The sequence below is a fragment of the Notamacropus eugenii genome, chromosome 3 (assembly GCF_028372415.1).
Source record: "Notamacropus eugenii isolate mMacEug1 chromosome 3, mMacEug1.pri_v2, whole genome shotgun sequence".
NCBI classification, from domain to species: Eukaryota; Metazoa; Chordata; class Mammalia; order Diprotodontia; family Macropodidae; genus Notamacropus; species Notamacropus eugenii.
In genome coordinates, this window is record NC_092874.1 from 335,176,318 (window position 1) to 335,189,615 (window position 13,298).

Sequence of the window (13,298 nt, forward strand, 5' to 3'; positions counted from 1 at the left end):
TTATCTTTATCTCATTTTTAAATTCCTGTTTTTTGTAAGTTTTATAATGTGTGTATTAGCACAGTAGTACATTTATATGTAATCTACAGATAAGTAAATATATACTTATTGAAGATATGTGCTCACAATTTTTTATTGATAAGGATGTACAATCAAAAGGTCTGGAGACAACGTACTGGCCTGGACAACGTTTTCTTTGTGGCTGTTCAGTCGTGTCCAATTCTTCACGATGCCCATTTGGGGTCTTCTTAACAAAGATATTGGAGTGGTTTGCCATTTCCTTCTCCAGATCATTTTACATATGAGGAAGCTGAGGCAAACAGGATCATGTGACTTGCCCACATAGCTATTAAGTAGCCGGGTCACACAGTTATTAAATGTCTAAGGCTAGATTTGAACTCAGTTCCTCCTGACTTCAGGCCTGGCAATGCTTACATACACTCTACTTCCTACATACATCTTTCACTCAACCATAACATATAGAGTAAACTCTGTCCTCTGATAAAAATCTAAATCACGAAAACTACCTATGAAGGTGAGATGGAATACATTTATATACAGATGTAAGCCAGTGCATGACATTTGAGGATCACAGAATCATAAACTTAAAGAAGAAAGGGTCCGTAAAGGCCATAGGACCTCATTTTCTCCTTCCTCACATTTTACAGAAGTGGATAAGTGACTCAAGATTACATAGATAATAAATAACACATGAAGGATTTGAACACAGGTCCTCTAACTTGAAATCTAATGGGTCTCCCTCTTACTGGCTTTCAGTTCAAATTTCCTCAGATTACCAATGAAAAGACTACTGATGATAACAATTATAGGAAGAAATTCAGCCCAGTTAGTTCGATACAAGGAAAACCATAAATATCATATAAATCATGCAATTAACATGAATAATAAAAACCACAATTATATCAATAGTTACTGAAAAGTGACAAAATCCAACACCAGTGTCTATTAAAAACTCTAAAAAGCAAGATTATAAATACATTTTCCTTAATATAATAAATAATAGCTACCTAAAATCAAGCACAAACAACATACGTACATGTATATATGTGTATATATGTATGTATGTGTATATGTATGTATGTAGATATATATGTATATGTAAGAGAAAAGTTAGAAGCCTTCCCAACATGGTAAGGGATAAAGCAAAGATGTCCATTATCACCACTACTATTTAACATCATCCTAGGAATGCCAACTACAGCACTGAAGGAGAAATTGAAGTAATAAGCATAAACAAAGAGGGAACAAAATTATCCCCCTTTTCACTGATGTAATGTACAAAAAAAAATTCTTTTAAGAATCAACCAAAAATCAATGGAAGCAATTAATAAATTCAGCAAAGTGGAAGGCTATAGAATAAATTCATATTAATCATGACAACTCTCATATATTACCAACAAAATCCAGTAGGAAGAAATAGAAATTCTATTTAAGATAACTATAGACTATATCAGAACATAAAGAATATATCAAATATTTGAGAATCTATATATGAAGACACAACTATATGACCCCCAACTACAGAACATTCTCTGCAGAAGTATAGATCTCAATAATTGGAAAAATATTAATTGCTCAGGAGTAGGTCAAACCAATGATAAAAATTCTACCTAATTCTACCTAAATTCACTTATTCAGTACCACACCAAATTTCCGAACGATTATTTTATATAGCTAGAAAAAACAAAATGAAATTTATATGGAAGTAAATATGCATATATATGCGATATATGCTCATAATTTTTTATTGAAGAGGATGTACAATCAAAGAAGTTTGGAGACTACTTATTGTCTTAGACAACATTCTTACATACTTTCTCTCTCCCTCTCTCTTTCTCTACGTGTGTGTGTATGTATGTGTGTATGTGTGTATGTCCATACACACATATAGTTTCCACATACATACACATGCTTTACATATATAGAAAAATATATAGTTTATATACTTCCTAAATATAGTATACAGCATATACTTTCTACATATAGACTATACAGTGTATGTATATATACTTTATATAGAGTAAAATGCATAGTTTATATAAGGTATATATATTATATAAAAGGAAACACACACATATACACAAATATTTCAAGGGTGATAATGAAAAAACAGGAAAGAAGGGGTATATCAGTACCAGATCTTAAACTATACTACAGATAAATTATCATTAAAATTATTCAACATGGGCTAAAGATATAGATGCAAATGCACATAGTAGCATGGTGTTCAATAAACCCAAAGACCCCCAGCAACTGGGTTAAAGCTTCATTATTTGACAAAAAACTGCTGGAAAAAATAGAATGCAATTTGGCAAAAATTAAGTATAGAACAGGATTTCACATTCTTCAGGAGATAAATATTCAAAGAATATGGACAGGTAGTTTCCAAAAGAAGAAATCCAAGGTATCAACAACCATGTGAAAAAAAATGCTCTAAATCACTAATAATTAGAGAAGTGCAAATTACAGCCTTTCACTCATCAGACTGCCAAAGAAAACGAAAGAAGAAAACAAATGCTGGAGGGATTAGGGGAAAAGAGGCACACTACTGCACTGCTGGTGGAGTCATGAACTGATCCAGCCATTCCGGAAAGGAATTTGGAACTATGCTCTCAAAAGTTACTAAATTTGACTCAGCAGCACCACAACTAGGTCTATACTCCAAAGCAGACAAGAAAGAGAAAGGATCTAGATGTACAAAAATATTTATAGCAGTCTTCTCATAGTAACCTCAAACTGGAAATTATAGGGGTGCCCATCTACTGGTCATGGTATCACTGTGCCACAAGAAGTGATGAGGGTAGCGATTGAACAGATACTTATTAAATCTGATCTCCCTTGATGCTCACAACAATCCTGTGATACAGGTGATAATTATCCCCAGACAGAGGCTAAGTGATATGTTCAGGATGACACAGCTAGTATGTGTCTGAGGCAGGACCTGAACTCACATCTTCTTGACTTCAGGCCTAGCACCTGCTGCTCCACTGAGTAAGGAGGATGATGAAATGCTCAGCTTCGACACTCTGGGACAACCTTATGAACTGATGCAGAGTTAAGTGAGCATACGAGAACAATATATATACAACAACAATATTACCACAGCAACGTTATGGAGGAAAAACAATTTGAAAAGATTTTAGAATTCTGATCAATGCAATGACAAACCATTAGGCCAGAGAACTAAAGATGAAACATACACCCACGTCCTGCCAGAGACGTAATGGATTTAAAATGCAGAATGACACATTTATTTTTGGAGATGGCCAATGTGGGAATTTGTTTTGGTGGGCTAAGCCTAACCGTAATGAGAATTTTCTTTTTCTTCTTCCAAGTGTTCAGTCCATAATACAATATACAAACAAAGGTTTGGAGCATCCAAATCCTTATCATCTTAATATATACAACAATTCATTTCAACATTGTATTAAGTCCCTGTGCTGAGCATACAAAGATTAAAATGATAGCCCCTGCCCTCAAGGATTTTACATTCCATTGGGTGGGTTGAGGAAAGGGAGAGAGGTGTTTAAGTGGTTAAGGTAGAATGTCATACCTACTGATTGGGGGACAGCTAAACAAAGTGTGACATATGAATGTAGAGGAGTATTACTGCACCATAAGAAACAATAGATATGAAAAACAGAGAGGTATGGGTAGATTTCTAAAAACCAAGGCAAAGTTGTCACTTAAGGAAAAAAACAGGACTGGATTTGTGATTTGTGAGTCATCTGCATAATGATGATAATCAAACTTCATGAGAGTAGATAAGATTACCGGGGAAAAAAATAAAGAAATTCTAGGACAAAGGATTATAGGCCACACTCACCTTTAGTGGGTGGAAGAAAGGTAATGAATCAGTAAAGGAAATGAAGGAAATAGGTAAACAACTGGGGAGGGCTGTGTCACGGAAGACAAGAGAAGAGACAATACACAAGAAGGGGTGGTCAACAGGGCCAAATCCTGCAGAAAAGTCAAGAAGGATAAGAACCGAGTAAAAGCCATTTATTTAGAAATTAAGAGTTCATGGATGAACTTCAAGAGTTCTGCGGTCATTTCACAAGAAAAACAACCTGATCCATCCATTCTAACTCACAAGTCCCACCCAAAATTGGGGACTGGACTCCAGTCCATCCCCTAAACCATGACTTCCAAAAGGAGAATCAATATGACCTCAAAGTCACTGAAATAAGGCAGAAAATGTCTTTGAGAAGTTTTTCTTGACTCAAGTATCACCTCTAGTCACAACAATGGGAGGAACACAGCCTCCTAAGAGGTTCTAAGCCTATGAGGAATGAAACATTGGTCTGGTCTAAGACTTCAAACTAAAGAATCACTGAATGTTTGAGTGGAAAGGCCTTGAGGATCATATCATCCAAATCTTTCATTCAGCAAATGAGGCCCAAAGAGATTAAACTCTAACTTGAAGCTACATGAGTTAAATTCTAACATACAGTGCTTTACTCTGTACAATACTAAGTAGTTAAATATTAACTCATAGTACTTAAGTTTTACCAAGTGCTTTCTTTACAAAAGGCCTATAAGGTAATAGTATTATTATCACTACTACACAAACAACAAAACTGAACCTCAGAAAGAACGTCTTGCCTAACTAGGTTAAGTAAGTTAGTGGCAGAACCAGAACTAAAACAGGTGTCCTGATTCATGCTCCAGAGGCGTCAGTCCACTATACCATACTGTTGTTGCACTCTGAACTAATACCAAAAGAACACCATCAGCTCAAAGGCCCAGGGATAGTTTACTGGACACTAAGTACGAGAGGGAAAAAAAGAGATTTGGTTTTTTTCCTCATGTCAAATCCAGGAATTCTAGTTCTACAACAGTGAAAGAATAAAAATTATCTTTCATCAAAAATTATCAAGCTATAAAATATTTCAACTATAATTTTACTTCCTATCTCTACCACCACAATTCCAAAATGATTTTGACAAGGGACATGGCACAAAGGGCACGTATTAGAAATCAGGCGACCTGGGTTCCAATCCAAACTCTGGACATTATCTAATATTTTTGGAATCTATAAGAGGAGATGGGCTAAACTAGATGATCTCTAAGGTTTTAAGAACTATGAGAGCTCATATGAGGTATCTGTGCCATCTGGAAGCACTAGCAAGCTCAGCTTTCAAATATGATGAAGTATGATTTCTCAGATGCCATTTTCTATGACTAATAATGTTCCAGCACTCTGGATGATTTCTCCTTTGTGGATCTGCGCAAGAACTCAATGGGGTACACCACTTTTTGTGACAGAACTGGAAACAAAGTCGTTGCCCACTGAATGGGGAATAGCTAAACAAATAGTGGTACATGAACATAATAATGAAATATTACCACACTATAAGAAACAATGAAAAGAAATTTATATGATAACTTTATTACATATTTAAAGGAATAGCAAGTTGTGCGTAATAGGTTTGTAATTTCATGTACAATCATCTTTTTAATTATACTATGTTATGGAAATACTTGTTTTATTCCATAAATTAAAAATCAAATACATAAAACAGAAACAGTGAATATGAGGAATTCAGAGAAGCACAGTAACACTGTGATGAGCACTCACTTCAGCAGCACACATAACTAAAATTGAAATGATGGAGAGAAGATTAGGATGGCCCCCGTATAAGGGTGACACCCAAATCCATCATGGGTTCCATATTTTTAATTTAAAAGAAAAAAGGCTTACACAAACTGATAAGGATACAGAACAAACACATTCAATATCCAATATACATAGTTATTTTTAACTACAACAATGAAAACACAAAGAGCAACAACACAAAACTGAAACGTACATAATGATAATGACCAACCACGACCCTGGAGAACAGCTGAGAAGGTACAACTCCCTCTTTGCATTTCAGAGTAGGAGGCTGTGAACGTGCAATGTTGCCATCTTGTCACATTCAGACGATGTTTGCTTAGCTTGGCTGAACTATTTTTTTTTCCTTTTTTCTTCTTAAGTCTGTTACAAAAGAAGACTGATAGATAGGGGAGAGTGGGAGTCAGATATGTGAAAATTAATGTGATCTAGTATCTCCATAGTCATTTCTATGTAGATGACTCCCAGATCCACATAACCAGCCCTCAACCTCTCCCCTAATCTTCTATCCAGCACCTCTAACCAAATATCCCACAGGCATCTGTAACTCAACATGTCCAAAACCAGAACTCATTATCTTTCCACCTAAACCTCAAGAACTCAATAGTGTTTTATTATAGTGTGCTATCCTCATCCCAGGCTCCCAAACATTTGCAGGCCAACTCTCCAAGATGAAAAGATGAATCTCACTCCATTAAACTCAATGTGAAAACAAGACCCCAAACGCGGATTTTTGACAAACTTCCCACATGACAAAGGGCTGCTTCATTAATGATTAAAATAGCAGCTGGTAATGGCTTAAGGCAAGTTAGCTAGTTAGACAACTTAGCATATGTTTAAATTCCCTCTCTTCCTTTATCCAATAACATATCTCCAAAGAACATTCAAACAACTAGTGAAATCCACAGGTATTCTATTATGTGGAATAAAGAAGAAATATCAGTGAGTTTGTCAGAAAGTAGGCTACTTTAATTCAATTCTCGTAAGAGGTGTTAAGAGGCAGAAGACATCGCCACAAGGAATTACATGGAAGTGATAAAGGCTAGGAGAATAAATTAAATCAAGGTTGTATTGGATGCCGTGAGCCCCTTAATTAAAGCTACTATGATCACATTTTTTTGCTCACGTCTCTAAAAAGATGATACCTTGTATTAACTACACATATTTATAGCTCGGGAGAGGATATGACCAAGAGTAGCCTAGTCAACCTATAATAAGGTTAATGCATCAAGCCTTTGTTCTGGCTTTAAAGGTATCTCCCCATGGAAGGTGTGAACATTTCCTTTTTGCTGATAGTATTTTTGGAACTCTGACCTAGTCAAATCTAGTCAATAAGCATTTATTAACACTTACTAAGTGCCAAGCAGTGTGCTAAACTGTTGAGGGTACAAAGAAAAGTAAAAATGTGTTCCTGCCTCTAGGAGATCACATCCTAATGGAGAGACCACATGAAAATGATGATGTACAAATAAGTTACACGCAGGATAAACTGGAGATCATCCCAGAGGAAAGACACTAAAATTGAGGAAGACTGTGAAAAGTTTCTTGTAGAAGGCTGGACTTTAGATGAAACCCGAAGGAAGTCAGAGAAGCCAAGACATGAGGAGGGAGAGAGTTCCAAGCAAAGAGACCAGTGAGTGAAAATGTCCTGAGTTGGGAGACGCAAAGACTAGCAAGCAGGCTAGTGTCACTAGACTATAAAATACAAGCAGGGGAGTACAGTATAATAAGAAAACTAGAAAGGCCAGAAGGGGTCAGGTTATAAAGGGCTTTAAAAACCAAAGAATTTTTATGTTTTACAGAATTTTATATTTGATTTTGGAAGGAACAGGTAGACCTGAGCTCCAGGAAAATCAATCTGACAGTTGAGTGAAGGGAATAGGGTGGGGGAGAGAGCCAAGGCAAGGAGACCAATCAGCAAGCTACTGCAAACAGTCCAAGAATGAGAGGATGAAGACTTGCACTAGGGTGGTGGTAAGGTCAGAGGAGAGAAGAATTGGTATGGGAGAGATGTTATTGGAGTAGAAATGGCAGAACTTGACAAATAACTGAATGTGGGGGAGGGGGTGTCAGAGAGAGTAATGAGTCAAGAATGACACCTAGATTGTGAACTTCTATGACTTGAAGAATGGTGTCCTTTTGAAAATGAAAGGGAAGTAAGGAAAAGGGAGAGAATATGGGGAGAGCTGAGTTTAAGATGTCTAAAGGATAGATATCCAGTTTGAGACAGCTAACGTGCAACAGGCTTTTAGAGATGTGAAACTGGATGTCGGGAGAGAGATTTGGGCTGGACAAACGGGTTTGAGAATCATGATGAGATGAAGCAAAATAATAACGCAAGAGAAGGAGGTCTAGCACAGAGCCTAGGGACACCCACTATTAGGGGGCAGGACCTGGATGAAGATACAGAAAAGGAGACTGAGAAGGAATGGTTGACAGTGACCCTCCCTAGGGAGTCTCTTGGCCCTAAAGACAGAAACTTATGGAGAAAAGAGGAGCAAAAGACTCTCAAGTTAGAGGAAGAGTAGACTGGGAATTACTGGTCAATGCCCAAGTTCCTAGAACCAGCCCCTTCGGAGAGAGAGGCAGAGTTCCAAAACCAAAAGGCTTTCCTCACCTCTAGCCTGGACTATCACAACAGCCTCCCGATTGGTCTTCTTACAATGCCTCCCCTTGCTAATCCATTCTCCACACAGCTACCAGACTGACATTCCTGAAATGTTGGCTTACCCATTTTCAAGAACCATCAAGACCTCCCTTTGCATATTCTGTCCCTTATGCCAGAAATACTCTCCTTACTCACCTTGACTTCTTGGAACTCCTGGTTCCTTTATGGGGCACTCACCTCCACTGCCAGCTTCTCAAGAAGCCTTTCCTGATTTCCCCATTTGTTTGTGTCCTCTCCCCCAAGTCACTTTGTATTTGTGATGACACAAGTCCTTCCCTACCACCCTCAGCCTGGGACTTGACTGGCACCATCCTCCCTTGGTGCAGCTTTCCGGTCACCTATGGGCATAACCATCCCACCCATGTGGAGCGGAAACTCTGAAGGCCACGAGAATCCCTGTTCTTTGCCATGCTAACCAGAAACACATGAGGAGAAGGGGAAGAACATTTATAGAGGTTAAGCATCATTATATCCCTTTTGCATCTCCTCTCTGTATAAAGTAACCTCCTCTTATTAACTGTCTGATGATCTATGAGTGCTTCATTTGGTCCCCAAATTAAGCCTGAACAGGGCACTGCTTGACTTTAGGTTTACCCTCAACAGTATACATCATAACCAGTATTTACTTATCTGAGAACATCACATCCCTCAGAAGAGTACAAGCCCCTTGAAAGCAGTGACTGTTTCTACATTTATTTATTTCCATCCTCAGTGCCCAGCATATAACGAGTAGCTAATCTATGCACATTGGTCCATAACCAAGCCTGGAGAGTGGACCTGAGGCAATGAGACGTTGTCTTGCCCAGGGTCACACAGCTGGTATGCATCGGAGTTTAAACCTATGTCTCTTTGACTCTGAGGCCCGGCTCTCTATCCATGGCCACATACTGTTTCTGTCTCTGCTGTCTTATCTTTTGATACTTACTTTTTACAGATATACACATTTACGTATATATTCACAAATATACACATTTTTAATGCCAGAATATTCCACCATCCATACACATTAGCATTTATTTTGTAATGAGTCAAATTTCACATGTTACAATGCAGGCCTGAAGTCTCCAGAAGACATAGAGGATAAAGGATTTTGAAACCTTGCCTGGGACATACAAATGCCTTATCCTGACTGTGATTGTTAGGAATTGCTTTGTAAATATTCATAAACTCTTTTAGAGTAAAAAAAAAAAAATCAAGTCTTATTCATTTCTGAACCTTCCATAAAGAGTGGCTTGTACACGGAAGTCAATAAATTTTTGTGAACTGAAAACTTGATGGGTTCATGTCTCCATGCCAGAAAAAATAAATTTTGATATTTGAAATCTCTGCAGTTTACCAATGCTATCACTCCATGTATTAACAAGCAAAGTTCCCCCACAACAATAACTAGTCTTCATTGTTTAAACAGCAAATAAAAAACTAGAGTGGACATGGAAGTGTTAGTCTGGAATACAAAAACAACTGCATTTACTATCTCAAATATTTGTCAGTGCCTCTCCTACATGTCCCCTTTTGTCCTCTGACACCGCCACTCTGCTGCAGTCTCTCATCACCTCACACCTGGACTATCTCAATAGCCTCGAATTAGTGTCCCTGACACAAGCCTCTCCCCAGGCCAGCCCACTCAGCTGTTAAATTGATTTTCCCAAAGCCCAGGTCTCATCATGTCACTTTCCAATCAGTAAATTCCAGTGGCTCCCTACTACCTCTAAAATCAAATATAAAATCCTCTGTTTGGCTTTCAAAGCCCTTCACACCTTTTCAGTCTTCTCACACTTTTACTCCCCTAGATATACTCCCCTAGGATTCAGCTACATTCACTGGCCTCTCCTTGCTGTTTCTTACACAAGACACCTCCCCTCCCTACTTGGCACCTTTTCACTGGCTGAAATGTTCTCCTTACTCACCTTGCCTCCTGTCTTCATTTGAGTGTCAGTTAAAATCCTACATTCTACACGATTGCCTTTTCCAGTCCTTCTATTAAAAGGGTCCCTGTGTTAACAGAGTAAAGGCTACTACCTTCCCTTTAGGATTACCTCCAACTTACCCTGTGTATATCTTGTACATACATAGTTGTTGGCATGATTCTACCTCCCCATTAGAATGTGAACTACTTGAGAGCTGAACTGATTGTGCTTTTCTTTGTATCCCTAGCATTTAATGCAATGTCTTGCACACATGAAGTGCTGAATAAAAGTTTACTGACGACTCATGTCGCTTTGAACACGTTTTTTATCATTTGTACATATGCTGTTGTTTAGTTGATCAGTGGTGTCTGCCTTCATGACCCCATGGACCATAATGTCCATGGAGTTTTCTTGGCAAAGATACTATTTTTCATTTTCCATATCCTTCTCCAGTAGATAAACAAAGGTTAAGTGACTTTTACAGGGTCACACAACTAGTCAGTGTCTGAGGGCACATCTGAACTCAAATCTTCCTGACTCTACCCGCAACATTCTGCCCACTTAGTCACCTAGCTGTCTCCTTGTGTCTACATTAGAGTCCCTCTAATAATAACTAACATTCATATAGCATTTACTATACGCTAGGCATCGAGATAGGTACTTTACAATTATTATCTCATCTGATCCTTCCAACAACCCTGGGAGGGAGGTGCTATTATTATCCCCATTTTACAGAGGAAGTGACTTGCCAAGGGTCCACACAGCAAATTCAGCGTCTGAGGCTGGATGTGAATTCCCATCTTCTGTCTCCATGCTCAGTACTCTATCTGCTGCACCAGTCAGAGGCCTTGCTAATAAAACTCCAGCCACTCCTGTAAATAAACTAAACTCTCTGACAGCAAGCACTGTACCTTACATTGTGGCTTGCCTGTAGAACACATATAATAAACATATGTTGAATTTAATACAAGTGTTTGAATTAGTCTAATCAATATTAGTCCAGTGGATTCAATGGATACTATGAAGCTGCTTCTGCATGACAGCATCTCTACATATGTACATTTCACCAAAGAATAATTGCTTTTTACAAGCTTTTTCAAGCAGAACTATAAAATCATCTCTTGAATAAGGCATGTTTTTCACTGTATAATTGTCTGAGTTCTCTACATATTCAGGGATTACTTGTAAGCATCCAAACTCCATCTTTGGAAAAGGATCCTCTGAAAACTTTCAGAAACATACAAATTAGGAAAACTGCAAAAGCATCCTTGTACCTTATTTGGTCAACTCCTTATTAATGCTACCTTTTCTAAAACTGCATGGCTGATTTAAAAGAAGTTCATTCAACACTAGGAAATTTGTCCTAAGATAAGAATCAGGAAATAAGGGTAATTAAATTCTGTACCTCCCACTCCATTTTCTCAGTTTAAAAAAAAATCACTGTTCTCAAAGGCCACAAAAAAATAACTGAGTAGAATGTGATCAATTCTGTTAGCCAAAGATGTAAGTTACACACACATGCATGCATACACACACACACACACACACACACACACACTCACTCCCCCCAAAACAAACAAAAACCAAATAAGCATAGTGAAAACATTGAGCATACAAAGAAAGGTGAAAATAGTTCTTGTCCTCAGAAGAATTTACATTATTCTAATGGAGGAGACAACACATAAATACACAGGTACAATCAGAATGTGTACACAGCACATGTATGGTAACCTTAGCGAGGAAGGCTTTAGAAGCTTGAGATATGAAGAAAGGCATCCTGCAGAAGGAAGCATTTGGGCTGAGTCTTGAAGAAAGTTAAGAAGTCTAAGAGGTGGAAGTGAAGAGGGGGAGCATTCCTAGCATGAGCAACAGTCAATACAAAGGCCTGGAGATGGGACATGGTGTGTCACGAGAAAGGGAAAGCAAGTAGACCAATCTGGCTACACTCTAGAGTGCATTAAAGGAAGAAGAATGTAAAAAGATTGTTAAGGTTGGAGGTGGTCACAAAAATGTCTCCAATTCACTGAACACAAGTTCCATATGAGTGTGGATCAAGAGTATGAAAAAGATGACATCATATCTGAAAATACTAATCCAAAAGATTACAATGTTAACATTTTATAATTCAATAACTTTTTTTTTTTTAAAGATAATCAACAGAAAGCCTTAAAACCCATCTTGTAGCAAGTGAGGAATACTATTTTATTAGTGGGGAAAATAGTCATATAAAGAAAAACACACAAAATAGCAAGAAACCTTGGGCTTTTAACACTCTCCATAATTTGATTCCACCTTACACATACATATGCAACCCATTTTTCCAGTGCTTCTCAACAATTCACCCTTTGTCCTAAACATGCTTCTCTCCTTATTGTCCCATGGACACACCTCTTCATTCCTGCCTCCATGCCCTCTGTTCATGCCCCTGCCAGGAACCTTCATTGCTTCCTTTGAAGGCAGTCTTCCTGAAAGCCTTCCAGGATCATCCAGCTCTCACTGTTCTTCTTCAGTGAATTTCCACAGTACAAAGTCAGCATCATATCAGTTATCAGTTAATTGTCTATTACCTTTTATCATTCCCGACTGTTCTACATAGGTCAATTTTGTCTCTGCTTGCAGCCTAAGTGAAACAAATATATAGGTGGACGACTGGACTAGGTAACTTGTAGTTGAACATAATTCCATTTTAACTATAAGAGATCTCAGAGATCCAATTCTAAAATCTGACAGACAAGGAAAGGGAAGTCCAGAAAGATTTAGTCAACCAGTCAGTCAAAAAGCATTTACAAACATTTACTACATGCCAAGCCCTATTCTAATTGCTGAGGACTTGCCTAAGGTAATAATATAGCAAGTCAGTGACACGACTAGAATGATAATCCAAATCTCCTTAATATTCCAATCAATTGCTTCTTCCACTATACCATTCTACATCTAAGGTCCCATCTAATTCTAATAGTCTATGATAAAACTGAAAGATCTTTGAGGGCAAGAACCATGTCATACTTCTGTATCTCCCACAAGGCCTTGGTCTTATGCCCAGAACAGAAAAGAAACTCAGCATTTATTTGCTAATTGGTTA

General features: G+C 37.9%; 1 protein-coding gene and 1 non-coding gene across 5 annotated transcripts in view; one reads left to right on the forward strand and one right to left on the reverse strand.

The window, feature by feature from the left end:
- Nucleotides 1-13,298, reverse strand: part of TOM1L2 (target of myb1 like 2 membrane trafficking protein) — a 152,868-nt gene that overhangs the window by 137,474 nt on the left and 2,096 nt on the right. The window lies entirely within an intron of this gene.
- LOC140497892 (U6 spliceosomal RNA) lies at nucleotides 5,595-5,702 on the forward strand. The gene has a single exon (XR_011964900.1). It is a non-coding gene; the product is annotated as a U6 spliceosomal RNA (small nuclear RNA).